General features: G+C 51.0%; 1 protein-coding gene across 7 annotated transcripts in view; it reads right to left on the bottom strand.

Annotated features, from left to right (window-relative positions):
* Positions 1-12,039, bottom strand: part of PTPN3 (protein tyrosine phosphatase non-receptor type 3) — a 111,773-nt gene that overhangs the window by 97,355 nt on the left and 2,379 nt on the right. For 2 of the 7 annotated variants that reach the window (XM_059411103.1, XM_059411104.1), the window contains exon 2: positions 48-130. The exons of the other annotated variants lie outside the window; for them this stretch is intronic. The gene's annotated coding sequence lies outside the window, so the exon portion shown is untranslated. The remainder of the gene's footprint in view (positions 1-47; positions 131-12,039) is intronic. 7 annotated transcript variants of the gene reach the window in all.

Raw genomic sequence — 12,039 nt, 5'->3', positions numbered from 1 at the left:
TCTGCATTCATCCCTCTCTGATCCCGGAGGCATTTAATGAGCCCCACCTGTGGCCACGCTCCACAGCAGGTGCTAGGGTTCAGGTGAGTAGAGGCTGTCTCAGCTCCCCCTGGTCTCTGGAACTCCCAGGCTGGTCGGAGACAGAAATGCATGAACAATCAGATAATCACCTTTTGCTGTGGTGAGTGCCCTGAAAACAGCTGTGTGCCCCTGGCTGCTGGGACCTTGTCCACACTGTGACCAGAGCTCAGCCTGGGTCAAAAACAGCCTCTGAGGGGATTCTTATGGCAAAGCTAGACCTTGAAGGATGATCTACCAAACAAGAAGATCAAATCACTCGGTGCTTATCCCAACGCTCTCAGGCTCCCCCCCTGCCCCTCCTCCACCATCACCCACAACCCGATTCCAACCGAGCTGCCAGTCTGCAGACCCCTGAGTGCACCTGCCACTCCCACCTGGTGGGAGCTGCGGCTGTGCTTATCTTCTTTCTCTATATGCTCTTCTCCACGAGCCGCCTCCCTACAGAGGTCACGTTCCAGGCCAATGCCACTTGAGTGCAGTTTCCAGGCAGCTGGCATCAGTATCACCTGAGTGCTTGTCAGAAATGCGGACCTTCAGGCCGCACCCCAGACCTACAGGACCTGAATCTTCTCCTATGCACGTTGAAGTCTGAGGGACCCCACTTTCCACTGCAGTCCAACCTCCCCCTGGTCTTCAGCTTCCTCCTTGTCACAGCGGCCAGCTGCCATCTTTAACATCCATGCGATGAGCGGACACCCAACCCCCACAGCGTCTGCCTTCTCAGCCGCAGGGACCTCCACGTCCACCCCCAAGGCGGCACCCCCTCAGCCCCACCTTGCCCAGGGAGACGAGCCACACGGCACAGGTCTCTCCAGCTGAGACCTCGGGCTCCACCTGTGGGAGGATGTCCCCATGGTCCTTCTGTCAGCTTACTGAGGACGGCCGCCAGCCGGTGAAAACCGGCAGCTCCTAAGTAATCATTACGGGCCACCAGGACAAGCACTGCCCCGGACCTAGTGGGCTGGAGGAACTTGTCATTCCCAGTATGGAGATGAGGAAACCTGAGCAGCTCAATGAGGGCATGGGGTGATTGGGAGTGGGTACAGAGAAGATGCACGCTTACAACCATGCACCAAGAAATAACAAGGAGCCCCGCAGGCTTGAAGAGAAAACTCTGGAAGGGGGCTTATAGCTGAGGCAGCCCATTTGCACTCGGCCAGGACCTAGGAAGGAGGAAAAGTAGGAGAACAAGTGGGAGAGGCAGGTGGAGGCCAGGTCACAAAACCCTTTGTTGACAGACTACAGAGCTTAGACGTACTGGGTGAAAGGAAGGTAACATTTTGGAGCAGGCTGGTCAAAATGCCTACAGCCTTCCCACTGCCCAAGCCCCCATGAACCTGATTCTTTGCCTTGTGGTACTTGCTTCCCCGACCCTCCTGGTATGGCAAACACAGCCAGACTCTCCCAGCTACCCTGGCTGCATCTTCCTGCCTGCTTGCCCTCAGCTCTCCACGACCTCCTCCCTCCTCTCCCAGGCTGAAGCCCAGCTCCAGGGAAACCTCCAGCAGCATGTTTCTGCCAGCCGGCAGCCAGGAACAAGGGCCGGCTGCCAGGAATCCGTTCCCTCCTTCTCCGATGGACAGCATCTTCCCCAGGAGGGCTGGGGGCATGGGCTCCCCTTCCAACCTGGGCGTGCCACATCCAACCATCTAACCCTGTTTCCACAATCAGCTCCTCTTTAGAGGAAGACCCAGACTCCTCCCCTTCAGCCAGCATCCTCAGGGGAGCCAGGCCCGACTCTGGGGATGGAGCTGATTAAGAGCCAGTCTCTGCCCTGCAGAAGCTCCTAAGAGAAAGCCCTGATCCTGAGTTTGTGCCTCTTTATGGGGAAAACATTTTTGTGACCTCTGTACATTCACGCACTTGACCTGTTCGGTGATTCTTAAAAAGAGTAGCCTTTCTTAATCTTCTAAAATGTCTTTAAGTGGCGAGTCATCCCTGAAACAGTGAGTCAGCCTTTTTGATTGAAAAAAGTTCAGATTAACTGTATACAAAACAGTAAAACGATCCCAACATTAAAAATTTCTTGCATTATTTATAGATTGGAAAAGACGTCGGTAGAACTTTTATTTGTGAGACACAGATCTGTTCTAGAGTCTGGCTTCTCAACATCTCAACACCACCCCGGAGCTTGCAGACTGCAGGCCACCCCAGACACCCTGAAGCACACGAAGGCTTGGGAAGCCCTGGTTTAGAGCCTATGCCTTGTGGGGTTGGGGTTAGAGACGGGGGAAGCAAAGCCAGAAGGAATCCGTGGGGAACAGAGTGATCTTAGGTGCTTTCGTGTGGAATGTTTTTCGGCAGGAATATGAAGGAGGGAGGGGCTGCCGGAGGGGGCGGGGATAGGAAGCAAAAGCACAGGCAGATGGGACAAGCACAGGAACAAACCCAGTTTTAGCAGGAGTGCGGGTGGTTGGGGGAGGGGTGGAAAGGAAGGGCAGGCTGGAGGAGGGAGGTCTGAGGTGTGATGGGGCAGGATCTGTCTAGGGCGGGTGTGCAGGTGAGTGAAGGGCAACCCTGGGTTTCTAAGCTGGAAGACTGGTCACTTACCAAAAGGGCGTTTTTAAGGAAAGAGGGACCTGTGGGGGAGGGGGGCACCTGGGTGGCTCAGATGGTTAAGCGTCTGCCTTCGGCTCAGGTCATGATCTCCAGGTCCTAGGATGGAGCCCCATGTTGGGCTCCCAGCTCAGCAGGGAGCCTGCTTCTCCTTCTACCTCTGCCTGCTACTCCCCCTGCTTGTGCTCCCTCTGTCTCTATCTCTCAAGTGGAATAAATAAAATCTTTAAAAAAAAAAAAAAAAGAAAAGAAAAGAAAAAAAAAGGAGGCACCCACGGACACTTGCAGGGATGTTCAGATGTGATAAACATATGACCCAAATCACCCAGAGATGATCAGGCCCTGTGAGCCCCTGAAAATGGCATCAGGGGAGTCTACCCAGGAAAGCGTGCAGAATGAATAAGAACAGAGGATAAAGGAAAAAGAATGAGCCATGGCAGGGGTTGGGGTGAATTGTGGAACCACATCATAGAAGCCCTGGTATGGGGGGGGGGGGGGGGGCAATGAGCCCGCAGCACAGAGACGCAGTGGGCTGAGATAGCAGAACCAGCCACTGGTGCTGACGAGCGAGCAGTTTCTGACCATCGCGGCGAAGGCAGTGTTGGTCAAGGGGTCAGTGTTGGTGGAGAATGCTGGGGTAGCTTAAACACCCTGCCTGGGGTGGCAAGTCCCAATCAGTCAAAGTGATGTCTTTCTGTACACGTGTGTTCACGGCAGCATTACTTGCAAGAGGCAAAAGGTGAAAGCAATTTAAGTGTCCGCTGACAGGTGCACGATAAAGAAAATGTGGTGCACACGCCTTCAACGGAACATGACTCCTCCCTGAAAAGGAAAGATATTCCCACACCTGCTTCAACATGGCTGAACTTGGGGACGGGACATGATGCTAAGCGAAATAAACCAGTCATGAGATGACAGATCCTATATGAGTCCATGTATGTGAGGTCACAAATCCTCTAACACACAAAGTCAGAGGGTGGTTGCGGGGGGCTGAGAAGTTAGTGTTTGATGGGTACAGAGCTCTGGTTTTGTAAGATGAAGAGCTCTGCCATGCATGGGGGGGTGATGGTGCCCCACCAGCGTGACCATACCTAAGGCCACTGAGCTGGACACTTATGTCCATTTTACTGCAATTTAGAACAATTATGGCTTTCATTATAGGCAGAGAAAATCTGAACTCCCAGAACCGAGCAGGAGGTCTGCGTTGAGAGGTGAGAGCCAATCTTTCTCAGCGGCCATAGAGGACGACTCCGGCTGGCCTGGCAGTGGAGCCGGGAAGGGAGGAACTGGGTGGTGACCTAAAGGTGAGGCTGGGCTCAGAGAAGGCTTTTTCCCCAGGTGATGGGAGGACAGCCTTCGGCTCTACGTGGAGAGGCGAGCCTGAGCCAAAGGAACACTCATTTTCTCAGAGAGGAGGAGAGGAAGAAAGAGAAGAGAAGCCAGAATGTGAAGGACAGGGCAGGGAAGGGGATGGCGCTTCAGGATCTCGGGGCCACGGGCCCCCTGGAGAGCCAAGGCGAGGACGACAGGTAGGAGACCTGGAGAGAGTAGGATGGTCAGGTTGGCTGGTGTGGGAGAAGGGGAGAGCTGGCTGCAGGGCGGGCTGGCGGGCTGGCTGGTGGGGGCGGCGGGGGAGGGGAGGGGAGGGCAGGAGAGGAAGCCGGGGGAGACAAGCTGGTTGCAAACCACAGGGCACTTGTCTGAAACGACCATGGAGCCTGAGGTAGCGGTCCTCAAAGGACGGTCCCAGGTCTGGGGAGCGGCAGCAGCACCAGGAGCCTTGTTAGAAATGCAAGTTTGCAGGCCCCTCCTGAGTCTGATTCAGACCCACGGAATCAGAAACTCTGGGGGTGGGGCCCAGCAGCCCATGTCTGAACAGGTGATTCTGATGCGATAAAATCGGAGACACCCTAGCATATACTACAGAAATTCAGTGGAAGACACAGACCATTCTCCATATGAAAACAGAAACAGAAAATCAGCCTAGCCAACTTCCACGTCAAAGAGCCAGAAATGCAGAACGGGCTTCAACGCCAATACCACTGCTGACTGCAGCGAACAAACTTTCTGTTCACAAGACAAAGAGGCCGTCCGCCTCACCCACTTCCTCAGAGGAGATCTAGAAGACACACCTACGATCTGGGGTGGAAATGTGGGGACTAGTTCATGCCCTCCAACTGGTTACGGGAGCCGTGGAGCCCGCCACAGGCCTTTCAGGGGCTCAGTTTACCCATCTAGAAACCAGGGAGCTGGGAACACCGCTTCTGAGGTCTCTTCCCGTTCTGACACCGTGTGATTCCTTCTGTTCTACAGGAAACATGACCTCAGACTAGGAGCTTTCACGTAGCTGTGCCTGGACCAGGGAGAAAAAAATATCTCTAACTGGTAAGACATCATATCACAGTGAACTGGAAAACCTTTCCAAAGTTCAGTAAGTGCTAGTACGTTGCATTCGAAGAACGAGAACACGTCCTCACAAACAGGCTTTGCCATTAAAGCGACCAATGCCTCGAGTTATAAAAATACTGTACTGTCCTGGCCTGTGTTCATGAAGTCCACATGACTGGGACGGCCCAGAAAACATCGCCAAACCTTCATGTTTTTATCCTATGATACTTTTTAATCCAGGAAGGTGGGGCTTGTTATTTTTCTGCTAGGGAGAAAATGAGTTAAAAGAACTGTACCATACAGCCCCCCGGGCCTGCCCCCTCTGACCCGAGTATCTGGGGACACGGCACTGCAAGTCTAGGCTTCCTGATAAATGGCCTTGTGTTGACCTTGTTACCGGAATCCCTAGACGCTGGTTTCCTGCCTGGCTTCTCTGCATCCAACTCCCTGTCTACACCTCCTGGTCATCCAATGCTCATCCTTTTGTGCCTGGGTCCCCAGTGCCACCTGCTTCCCTGCCTCTGCCAAAGGCCAGTCCCTTGGTTCTGATCTCAGAACGAGGGTGATGAGACGGACGTGGGTGTTTGTGCAGGAAGATGAGTGGAAGTGTGAGCACGAGGGGAAAAAAGATAAGGTCTAGGGAGCCTCTAGTCTCCTGGCCCACCTCAATTACATACCCTGGCTCTTAAATTCTTAAATTGGAATTTATCAGTGGGAAACACCGCTGGCTTGTTGGGCCTCCCTGTGCACCTATCACAGACCCAGTCCCGGCTTCTCCATCCAGCCCCAGTATGTAAATGACCTTCCAGGCTCTCCTAGTAGTCCCTTTGGCAGGAAGGTGCAGGGGAGGGGAGGGGAGAGCCAAAATAAGGGTGGTGTAGCAAGAGCAAATTTCAGTGGGGGCAAGAGAGGTGTGACCGACCGCAGGTATTAGAGCCTTGAACAGGGGTGGGACAGGCAGTGCCAAGGTTAGTAGTCCCTGCTTTATCCAGGCAGAGCATCCCCAGTGCTAGAGTTTTCCAGGCTGATCTCCAACTCAGAGTCACATCTGGGTAGGGTGACCACACCGCCTGACTTGCCTAGGGCAGTCCCAGTTGAGGCTAGTTCATGAGATGCAATTATTAATAGCCCCACTTTTATCTCAAAATGTTCTGGTTTAAGTGATGAATTTTCATCGCTTTATTCTTGGGGCCCTAAGCCTGCAAAGTAGGAGCTACAGACAGAGAACAGTGCTGAACACTAGGAGGGAGAGACCTCCAGGCTGAGTCTCGCCCCTCCTCAAATGCTCTCCACTCTCCTCTCCAGCACCCCTGCCAATCCATCACTGGGGTCTGCACCTTCAGGGTGCAGGGTGCATCACTGGTACACCTTCAGGGACAGCAGGCTCGCTAGCCCCCAATGAAGCCTCTTCTCTGGGGAGAGCTGTGTTATAAAAATAGCATGATTCAGGGGCATCTGGGTGGCTCAGTCGTTAAGCATCTGCCTTCGGCTCAGGTCATGATCCCAGGGTCCTGGGATCGAGCCCCACATCGGGCTCCCTCCTCAGCAGGAAGCCTGCTTCTCCCTCTCCTACTCCCCCTGCTTGTGTTCCCTCTCTCGCTGTGTCTGTCAAATAATAAAATCTCAAAAAAAAAAAAAAAAAAAAAAGCATGATTCAAACCTATAGATAGTATGACGGTACTAACAAGATCCTTAAACAAGGAAAGGAGTAGCGGTAGGGGAAACTGGAAAACCTGCTTTTCCCTTCCATCTCCTTCCATCTTATGGTCTCTCCATTCAATAAATATTTTCTGAGTGCATCTGATGTTCCAGGGGAACTGGGGACACAATGGTGAGTTAAAACAGACTCAAGTTGAAGAGCATGTCTTTTTTTTTTTTTTTTTTTTTTTTAAGATTTGATTTATTTATTTGACAGAGATCACAAGTAGGCAGAGAGGCAGGCAGAGAGAGAGAGAGGAGGAAGCAGGCTCCCCATGGAGCAGAGAGCCCGATGTGGGTCTCGATCCCAGGACCCTGGGATCATGACCCGAGCCGAAGGCAGAGGCCTCAACCCACTGAGCCACCCAGGTGCCCCGAAGGGCATTTCTAAACAATAATGGGCCTGTGCTTTCCAAAAAATGTCAAGGTCATAAAGGACAAAGAAAGGCTAAGTAAGGGTTCCAGTTTAAAGGAGATTAAAGAGAAAGGATGACCTTATGAAATGCATGATCTGGGGGTTTCTTTGCTACAAAGGACACTATCCAGACAACAGGCAAAAACCTGAGTAAGATCTATAGGTTAGATAATTGTATTGTTTCAGTAATGACTTCTTGATTCTAAAAATTGTGCTGTAGTCATATAGAAGAATGTCATTGCCTTTAGGAAATACACTGAAGTATTTTGAGGGAAAGGGAGAATCTAAAAATAACGCTCAAATGACTCAAGAGAAAAATATATATACATAAAGAGCAGAATAAAATAAATGTGATAAAATGGTAACATTTGCAGAATCTGGGTGAAGGGTATATGAGAGTTCTTTGTTCTATTCTGAGAACCTTGCTGTAAGTCTGAATTAGGTCAAAATAAAAAGTTGGAAGAAAAAAAATAAGCCTCAGAGAAAGGTTTTTTTTTTTCTTTTTTTTGAAAAGAAAGCCAGATCAGCCCTGACTTCAGAGAGCTCCCCGTGTTGCTGGGGAGATAGGTACTAATACACATAATTACACTAATTAACTGCAAAACTGCAACTGTGAAAGCACTGTGAAAGGAGAGAGATCCGGAGGCATGAGCATTTACAATAGGCCGTTTTACCTAAATCACGTGCAATCATGGGCTAACAACCAAAGCAGGAGTTACCTTACGGGCAGGGGGAGGGGGGACAAGGTTCCAGGGGAGTAAGGAGCGGGGACCAAAGCCTGGTCACCCTGGCCCAGCAGGACATACCAACATCAGTCAGTCTATCCTTCTCTTCTCCAAGCAACAGGAGGTGTTTCTGGAAGACACCTCTGCTGCAGAGGACAGGCAGGTGTGAAGGTGTGTAGGGTCCACCACAGTGCTGGTGGTGAGTGTAGCCTCCAGCAGGAGCATCACTGAAGTTTCTTCTACTCCCTGACACTCTAATCTTCTACAGCAGGGATGTATGAATTTGATAACCAGCCCGGAGGAGGGGGCAGGTGGGAGGAAAGCGGGCTCTGACGATCACATCCTATCTCCAGGCCCGCTAGTGGTCAGGGTCAAGGGATAGCTGATGGAGCTGGTTGCTGCTTCACTTACAGGCACCCGGGGTCTAGACTGAGGCTGACTCCACCTTAGGGAAGCAACGTGCTGGGGGTCAGGTCTTTACACTCCAATCCCAAAGTCAGCCCAGTACCTTTATCACACAGCACCCAGCTGGCCATGGTCCCTTTCTGGTCCTGGATCCTGCCCCTTGGAATATCCCTTTAGCTCTGAGAGCTGGGCCCCACAGCCCTGTCCTGGTAGTGGGCCATTACTCACCCTCGGTGACTCTTGGCACTGAACACTAAACAGAGCATCTGTCTGGAGGGTCAGGGGCCTGACCGCAAGCAGAGGGGGAACCTTTGCTGTGCCAAGTTCTGTCCTGGTGGGTTTTCATTCATTAGCTCCTTTAAAAAGGCCCATTTAGGGCGCCTGGGTGGCTCAGTGGGTTAAGCCGCTGCCTTCGGCTCATCAGGTCATGATCTCAGGGTCCTGGGATCGAGTCCCGCATCGGGCTCTCTGCTCAGCAGGGAGTCTGCTTCCTCCTCTCTCTCTCTCTCTGCCTGCCTCTCTGCCTACTTGTGATCTCTCTCTGTCAAATAAATAAATAAAATCTTAAAAAAAAAAAAAGGCCCATTTAAAGGAAACAGGTTCCATTATTAGCCTCATATTACAGTTACATGACTTATCCGGGAAAAAGACTTGGGTTCACATCTTGACTCTCCTGCTTATGAACAACGTGCCTTTTGGGTGGTCACGCCATCTCTCTGAGCCTAGTTTTTTTTTTTTTTTTCATCTTATCAGTAATGTGGGGCTGGTAGGAATTAACAAGTTTCTGGGACTAGACAGTACTATTTATCCCTTTTTGAGGCACCAAGGGGCTCAGTACAGAAAATCCACTCCAAACTACACATCGCTTAAATATTTACTAAAACCTTGTGTATCCTAACAGTAAATCATGGGACCTGAATTTTCCAGGACTCTCCCCATTTCAAATCCTCTGTCCTAACTTTCCACATAAAGCATCATACTGTCTCAAAAATTCCACTCACTCAGTATCCAAACAACACCTCCAACCAGGCCCTCCTCTTACACGAAGTAGCAGCACAAACATTCTTTCTCCAACAACAGATCCCAGTCTTCGGTTCAGAAAATGTAGTCAGCGGAACCTTGCTGGGCCCTGATGGAAAGAGGGTCATGGCAGCCAGTGCTCCATCCCAGCTCCAACTCGGCTGCTTCCCGGCACGCAGTGGTAGGAGAGGCCATCCTGCGATCAGAGCATCGCCCACAGAGGGACACAGACTGGTGAGAGGCACTCTGCCCCCACCTACCCAGCAAGCTGCCAGTACCTCGGTAGGAAGCCGAGCCAGAGGGTTGCTCCAAGATTGGAGGTAAATCTAAATTAATATTTAGAAAGCCCTCAGAACAGTGCCTGGCAGCCAGGAAGTGCCATAACAGTGTTTCATAACGAAATCCAAAGGCATCCCTGGCAGAAGGTGCTCATGCCTCAAAGACAACCCACCGGCATCACTTCTCTCTGGGGAGAACAAGGAGAATGGCCACTTACCCCGCCCTGAGTCTGGGGACACGGAGGAGAGTGTGCTGACTACAGGAAGCGGGACCTGGGGAAGAGTAACCACTCCTGATACACACGTGGTCTCTGGGCCTTAGTGCTTGCTGCTGTGTCCACTCCCCAAACACCATCTTTCCTCCCTTCAAGGCCGAATTAAAATTCAGCCAACTACTCTTTATAGTGTTCCTTGACCCCCCCCCCCCCCGGAATGAATGGTGGCCTCCACTGGTCTCTCTTGCATCTGGCTTTACCCTCTTTTAAAGTAACTGTGAGACAGAGAAGTAGATACAGAGCCTCAAACATGTTCACACACATTATTGTGTTCCCAATTCCACCATGCATCCTTCCGAGATATGGGTCTGACTTCCATCTCCTAGGACCTGATACACGGCTCAGTAACTGTCTGAATTTGCTGTGAAATCTGTGTTCTCAGCTGGGTTTCACCTGGTGGGGCCAAAAGTAGCTTCAGGTGCACACATAAGCAGAAGGTACTAGTTGCAAGATCTCGGGGTCTGGGAACCCAGAACTAAATCAGATTTTAGCCAAGGGCCTAACCAAAGCATTCAGTCTCATCCCTCTTGCAAGAGATGAAAGGAGACACCTGTGAGACCCGAGCAGGGTGGACGCTAACCTGATCCTGGCCCATCTCTAACAGAGTTGGTAAGAAGAGCCCAAGCTTGAGAAGCAACACCAGCAGGATGCCCTGCTTCCAAGAGCCCATCAAGGCCAGGGCAAGTGCAGAGTGCCTTTGGCATTCCAGCCCCTGCAACGGACCTGGGAACAGATGAAAGGGGATTGGCCTTGCTTTCCAGGAACCACTGCTGTCTGGTGGAAGGAAGCTGAGCACTGGGATCACGGTCAAAGTCGCAGGTCCCCTCTCAACCTACCACAAGCCCTGAGAGTTCAGTGGGGAGGTAGGGAGCCAGGTCCTTCTTGCTTCTTCCAATCCCCAAAGCTAAGCCCTGTGGGTGGGTTATGTGCACCCTGGAAGGCAGATCTCTTCTGGGCCTGGACTGAGGGTTCAGAAGCTCACCGTTAGTCCCTCTTCCCAAACTACCTTTGCTAGCTCAGTTTCTGCAAGAGTGGGAGAGAACAGCAGTGATACTAAACCAGTTTAAATAAACCAACCTTAGGCAAACCCTCCCAGTTTCACAGTCAACAATCAAGTCGTTGGTCCCAATTCCCTAAGGCCAGTTACCAGCTGGGAACCCCAACTCTTTCAGGGGTAAGATTTGTCTCTGTCCAGGTTCCTGCCACTTGCCTGAGGAGAAGAGCTACCAGAATTCTTCTCCATGAAAAAAATGTGAAAGAAGAGGTCTAAAACAGGAGTGGTGAAGCAGTGAGATATCCTGAATTTGAGTCTGTGTTAACTTAGGTTCTTAGCTCCCAGCTGTCCCTGAGGACCTGCCCCCACCTGGCAGTGAAGTTCCCCCAGGCATCCTGGGTTTGCTGGGATCCACTGGCCGACTCAGCATCCCCACCCAGAGCTGCACCTGATCTACAGAAGCAGCTCAATAAATGCTTGCTGAACAGAAAGCCACTCGGAAAATGCCTTCAGTAATTTGACCTTTTACATTCCTCAGCTAATGCCTAATTTGCATATAAGAGCCTAGTTTTAGGAGATGGCAATTCACCAGAGACAACTCAGGATCAATACAGAGTATTAGGCACGTTTTATTCTACTCTAATTCTCCAAATCGGTATTCCATTAAGTGTATGTGGGGTTTATGGGAACTCACTATAAACTAGAATATTTAACTAGAACGACCTACTCTGTCATATAATAGCTTACTGCTGTTAATTTTCAACTAGTCAATCTCAAAAAGGTTTCCAGCTTCCAGTCTGCTTTACGTGTTGATTTAATTGCCAGGAAAAGTCATCTTGAAAGTCTCCGTACAATAAAGGGCAGCTTGATGCAGAAGAAAAAGACCTGCCCAAGGAAGCAGAAGACCTGAGATCTATCCCACATGGGCCAATACTGGATGATAGGTCTCAGTTTTCTCATTTGTAAAATGGGAATAACACTGGCCTCACGGGAGAGTTGTAAAAATTAAGTGAGTTCCATCCATCTGGATGCACTCTGCACAGTTCTATAAGGCTATATGAAGGTTAAACACAAGATGAAATTCTGGACCAACAGCCTACTCAGGTAGGCTAATGACAGAAAGCAGGTGGTTCTAAAGGGGGAGAGGAGATATTCTGCCCTCCAAGGGACACTTGGCGGGGGGGGGGGGGGGGGGGGGGGGGGG

This window comes from Mustela nigripes, chromosome 9 (assembly GCF_022355385.1).
Source record: "Mustela nigripes isolate SB6536 chromosome 9, MUSNIG.SB6536, whole genome shotgun sequence".
NCBI classification, from domain to species: Eukaryota; Metazoa; Chordata; class Mammalia; order Carnivora; family Mustelidae; genus Mustela; species Mustela nigripes.
This window is presented reverse-complemented; position numbering and strand designations above follow the sequence as displayed.